General features: G+C 44.4%; 1 protein-coding gene across 1 annotated transcript in view; it reads left to right on the top strand.

The window, feature by feature from the left end:
- The first annotated feature begins 878 nt into the window (after positions 1-878).
- heatr5a (HEAT repeat containing 5a) overlaps positions 879-6,067 on the top strand; it is a 42,798-nt gene continuing 37,609 nt past the window's right edge. Inside the window, exon 1 of the mRNA XM_042338003.1 lies at positions 879-985. The gene's annotated coding sequence lies outside the window, so the exon portion shown is untranslated. The remainder of the gene's footprint in view (positions 986-6,067) is intronic.

Here is a 6,067-nt window from a genome sequence, read left to right as displayed (position 1 = left end):
TAATTTGTAGGGAAAACGAATTAAAGCAAGAGTGCTTGCCCCACATTTAGTAATGAATTACAGTCCAAATAATGAACAGAATTTTGATACCTAATCAGCAAAGCAGAACAATAGTTTTGATTATTCCCAAAACAATGTTAGAATATGCAGTGGTACAATTGATGGAATTATCCTCTGTAATCACGTAGTAAAGCAAGAAAGTACCGGCACAGGTTTTTGCTGCAGAAGGGTTGTTTGAGATGCATAGACATAAGAATGAGAATCCCACAATCATGTTGCATCACAGGAAATCATGTACAAAAACATCTACATATCAATAGATCTTCTGGTAGTTGACGGTATTTAACTTCCTGATGATAATATCAATTGAGACAACTTTTGCAACCGTATTATCTATTATGACTTTCTGTGTTAATGTTTTAGTTCTAGGCATTAATAAATGATTTGGCTCTGTGTGATTGGTGTTCTGTTATTGCTTGGCTTTCTGTGTTTGTTTTTCTGTGTTTTGTTTGGTTTTCTGTTTTATTGCTTGACTGTAATATTGTTTGGCTCGCATTATTATTGGGACTATTATTGTTGATCCCCTTTGTGTTATTGTTTGACTATTATTATTGATCCCCTTGTGTTATTGTTTGGCTATTATTGTTGATTGTCTTGTGTTATTGTTTGGCTATTATTGTTGACCCCTTTGAGTTATTGTTTGACTATTATTGTTGATCGTCTTGTGTTATTGTTCGGCTATTATTATCGATCCCCTTGTGTTATTGTTTGGCTGGTGCCCTGCTCTGGCTGCTCGGTTGCTCAGCGCTCTGCTGCGCCGCCGCGGCCGGCGCTCGGTTGCTCGGCGCTCGGGCCCTTGGTTACGGGGCAGTGACAGGGGAGGGGAGGGGGGCAGCTGCTGGGAGGCTGTGCGTGTCGGCGGCTGCTCTTTGCTTCAACACCCGGGGCGGGTCGGGGGAGAGAGAGAGACTGCGCTTCTCTGCAGGTAAGGAAGCGGTGGCTGCGGGAGTCGGAGTGAGACCATGGCCGAGACCTCTGTGTGTGTGTGTGTGGTGTGTGTGGGAGGGGTGTCGCCCCCTCGGTACTCGGACACGGAGCCACCCTGAGGCCGGGGCCGGGGTCGGGGCCTCGCCCTGTCCCGTCCCTCACGCCGGCGGAAGAACAGCCTTTCCCAGCCAACAAAACTCAGGGGTTTTAAACAGGATTGTGGCCCAAAGGGGAAGAGAAAAGTAGTGTGTGTGTGAGAGTGAGTGAGTGTGTGTGTGTGTGTGAGAGTGGGGGGTCTTTATAATCAATTAATCCCCGGTAACTGGAGGAATGTAATCCCGGGGGGGGGGGGGGGGTGGAGTGGGGGGGGAGAGGCCGTGCACTTCCCCAGACGTTCAATCGGCCCCGTTGATCGCTCTGCTCTCTCTGTGTGTGTGTGTGTGTGTGAGAGAGAGCATTGGCAGCGGCTGCTGGGGAGGTGGTCAGGGCTGGTGAGGGGTACTCCCCACCCCCCACACTCACCCCCCCCCCCCCCACACTCCCCCCCCCCCACACACTCCCCCCCCACACTCACACTCCCCCCACACACTCCCCCCCCACACTCACACTCCCCCCCCCCCCCACTCCCCCACACCCCCCACACTCACACTCCCCCCCACACTCCCCCCCCCCACACTCACCCCACACCCCCACACTCACACACATTAGATTGCGCTGCGCGATTAGAGAGATTTCCGGTGGGATCCCCGTCCGCCGATACAAACCACCGAGACCCCCCCCCCCTCCCTCCATCGTTCACCCGTAAGAAAAAGAAACGCGGAAAATGAAATCGACACCGTCAGAGGTCGATCAGCTCGTGGGAGAGGGAGAGGGAGATCTCGGGTGGGTTTAGCGCTCTCGGGTCCCGATCCTTCGACCCCCGACCGCTGCTCAGGGTTTAGCCTCTCTCCTGGTTGGCAGTTTTCGCGTCGTCGCAACGTATGAAAGGTCGGCAATGGCACCTCATTCGTCTTCCGAGAAGGTTTTACAGATTGTAACGGGGTTGGGTTTAACTGATCAAACGCACTTACTTGCTCACAGGTTAGTGTCCAGTGGGGGGTGTGGGTGGGGGGTGTGTGTGTGTGTGGGGGGGGTGTGTGTGGGTGTGGGGGGGGTGGTGGGGGGGGGTGGGGTGTGTGGGGGGTGTGTGTGTGTGTGGGTGTGTGTGTGTGGGGGTGGGGGTGTGTGTGTGGGGTGGGGGGTGTGTGTGTGTAGGGGGGTTGTGTGTGGGGTGGGTGTGTGGGGGTGGGTGTGTGGGGGTGGGTGTGTGGGGGAGGGGTGTGTGGGGTGGGGGTGTGTGTGTGTGTGGGTGTGTGTGTGTGGGGGGGGGGGGGTCGCGATATTCCATATGATATTGACGTACTGGAAATCCGTTTGCAAAATACACGGGTGGGGGAGCCTTGAAGGGCTTTGAGACGTTGTCAGTGATGGTGACGATGATGATTGTTGTTACCTCTGATATTCAGTAACTTTTTGAACTGTGGTAAATGGTAATCCGTCGGATGCCGTGGACGTGGGAATCTGGAGAAGATGCCTTGATTCAGATTCGGAGCCGTCTTGGTTTTTCAATGCAAAAGTGTGTTAACTGGATTAAATGATTCGCAGATCAAGTGTAGCGAGGAAGCCTTTTGGTTTCACTCTCGTAACATAGTGGGATCAGAACCACCTTACCATAATAATCCCTCCAAAAACCCCAAACAATAATAAATTTTCAATCCACGACTGTGGGACATTGCTGTGCGCAATTGGCTGCCGCGTTCGCCCACAAATATACAGTCAATTCACTTTACAGTGTGTTCTGTGAAGCGCTTTGGGACGTCCTCCCGACGTGAAAAGCGCTATATCAAATGCAAGGATTATTATTATTATGACTTGGAAAGCCGAGGACCTGTCTGCACTTCCAAATCTGGTGCACAAGACACACAGAGTAATCTTTTAATCGACAATGAATTGAATTACACTTTATCAGCGCACTAAGGGGTGAAGGAGTTGAATAAATTTCTCATGAGTCGAACCAAAAAAAAGCCTCGGCTCCAGTGGCAGCTTTCTAAGAATGGAAAGGTGCCATTCTGATTGCAGTGTTTTATTCATCTTGTGAAACTAGCACTTCACTGCTCTAAAGGGCAATTTCCTGTGTGAAATAAGGTTTCTTAATGTGCTGCAACAGGTGGTTTTCCCAGAGAGGAAAAAAATTCAAAAGGAAATCCTGCAGCAACAATGCTGGAGAGTTCACTAATCCTAATGTAATTTGGGATTCCCTCACAGCTCCCCAATGTGGACAGATATTCCGTCGATTTATTTTTTGGGTGGAGGAGGAAATGAACCACTACATTATTGCAACTCCTTGTGTTTAGATACAAGCTGTGGCAATGATAAGAATAATGGTAAACTGCTTTATTTTTGAACCGTCGTATTTGGGCATAGAGAAGATGTGGCCTGTAAGCACAAACAATCAGATTCCCAGATCTGTGCAGAAAGGTTTCTTCTTGTTTCTTCCATGTAGTCATTTGATCTCGTGTTGAACCTTTTCGCCAAGTAGCATTTGGGGAAAGTGCAGCTTGAAAGATTCACTAACAAGAGTTGATGCCTCCTCATCTAGTTTCTTATTACAACAACAGGATATGGTTTGCAGATACGTATGTGAATATATGATCAGGAGGAGAACAGTTTGGAAAGAATGCATTTGATTTTTGGACAGGTTCTTGTAAAATATTTATTTTAGTGAAATAGGACCTGTTCATGTGTGCTTGAAATGGATATCTGGTATGCTGACACCCTCACACCCACGAGCTTCATAGCACAATTACTGCTTTGTGTCAAAGGTGTGCCACTGCCACTGATATAGTTATGCTCCTATTTTTGGCGAGTTTGAATTCAGATTGTAATTTGACTTATGAAGAATACATGTGTATGTCCCCAGCATAGTATTTTATAAATCTGACCTCTGCATGTTCCCTTCTCCAAGTGGTTATGTTTCCTAGTCCATAAGAATAGGTCAAGCACATTTCTTCAGCTCCTGTGACTGAAGTGAACCAAAAGGGTTGTTGCTTTTTAATGTTAAAAGCTTTCAGAAATTTCCCATGCTCTCTAAATTTAGAGTTGCACCGTGCTTCATTTTCTACAGACTGTATTTACTTTTGACCAGGTATTTTTTGCAGCTCTTGCTTTCTTAATGAACATAAACAAAGGAGGGACAGCATAGCTCAGTGACTGAGTTCATTGCAGAAACACATGATTTTGTGGCTTCAATATGGCCACTTTTTAGCCACTGTATCACTAGGATATTTGATTAACAATATTTGTTTTAAATTTGGGCTCCTAAATTTGTAATTTGTTGGAACCCAGGATTAGCCACTAGAATTATATTTGTTTCACAGGTTGCTGGTCCACAATTTTTTTTTATTATCCTTGCATTTGATATATGTATGATTTGTGTATGATGCTGCCATTTTGATCTAACAACAAAACAATTTTGGTTGGAATTTATATTCTGAATGTTGAAGAAATGAATCTCAAACCTTAGTCCAAAGTGGAAGTGGCGCCAGTCTCTTCCTATCATCTGGAGAAGGATGAAAACCCTTGACAGTTACTCACACAAACACACACACCCTGGCATCTTTCAGAGCAGATCAGTCTCGTAATGCTCAGGGGAATGTCGGCCAGATAACCAGCTTTTGACTGATGATCTTCTGACTACTGGGAGAAGGAAATCAAATTAATTTCTGAATTCAATCAAGTAAGGGATGAATAAATAAATTAAATAGCTTTGGAATGTATTTTGATGCTCCATTGTAGCATTGGAGTATACAGTTAGTTAAGTTAGTTTTACCTGTTCTTTCCACCTTCCCTTCATACTACAGCAGAGAACCAGAGTTCAGATTCAATGTATGAAGACAATGGAATGAACTGCTTTGGGGGAACAGTTCTGTGCCATTTTAGACCAGTGGGTGTAATATGTATGTATTTTGGGGTTGTCCGGTGACCTCCAGACATTTACTTTTCAAACCTCCAGTAGAGCCGTTCCTTCTAAATCACAGACAGTGCAGCTGTTTTGTGGACCATGTCGCTCGTATTCATTCATCTGAAGCCTGACATTATGACTGAAACTTTACAAATGTAATTTTGTTGTTGTTGAAACTGAGTGAGTGGGAAAGACACTCACTTCTCTCTCCTATCCTATTTCTTATAATTGTACAGATTTATGTTATAAACATTGGTCCCTGCCAGCAGATATCACTAGTTTAGCACAGGAAGCTTTGAGCACAGAACTGAATGTTTTGACTTGAAAATTTTAAGAGTGCTTGACTGCTACATTGAGGAAGAAATTCCATGCCTCAAGGAATAGCTGATTATTTGCAGTGTGATGAGCATTTATAAAGAATATTATTGCCTTCAGAAACTGGCATTTGAATTGTTACATAATTAGAGTAAATGTTCCCCTGGATTTATTTTAATGAAGAGCAGGCTTGACGGTGTATAACAAATGATGCTGCAACTGATTTTAGTTTAAAATACTTTCTCATTTATTTCTATATTGTATTTAGCACTTATTGTCATTGGTTTTTCAAGGCACCATTATCCAGTGAAGGATACATCTTTCTGTCCACACCATTGTTACTTACACTGCTGTGAATATAGCATCATGTCACAAGAATAATCCAGAGAATGTACCTTGAAATCTAGAAGTTTTTACTTAGGGGCTGCATATATTTGTTGAAAATTGTCCAATTTTGTTTATCATTTGGATATTTTTCTAAGCACTCGGGTAGTTGAGACTGCAGCTTTCTAAATAGATTAGTGAGTTTATTTGTAGTCTGAGATAAGTGTTAATCTTGTTTAAATCATTAGGCAGTGCGGTTGACAAAAATGGAACCATCACAAATGACACTGAATGAAGAGAAAGATTTCCATAGAGACTGCTAAGGATGGAACTAATGTTGGATGAGGTGATCTTTAATGCAGTTGGTATATGTCCTAGGATTAGGGAAACATTACTATTAGTTTATTTATTTAGCTATTGGTTTTAATAAATTACAGATTC

This window comes from Callorhinchus milii, unplaced genomic scaffold (assembly GCF_018977255.1).
Source record: "Callorhinchus milii isolate IMCB2004 unplaced genomic scaffold, IMCB_Cmil_1.0 Scaffold9, whole genome shotgun sequence".
Taxonomy (NCBI): Eukaryota; Metazoa; Chordata; class Chondrichthyes; order Chimaeriformes; family Callorhinchidae; genus Callorhinchus; species Callorhinchus milii.
The sequence above is the reverse complement of the archived record's forward strand: the minus strand, read 5'-3'. Positions and strand labels throughout refer to the sequence as shown.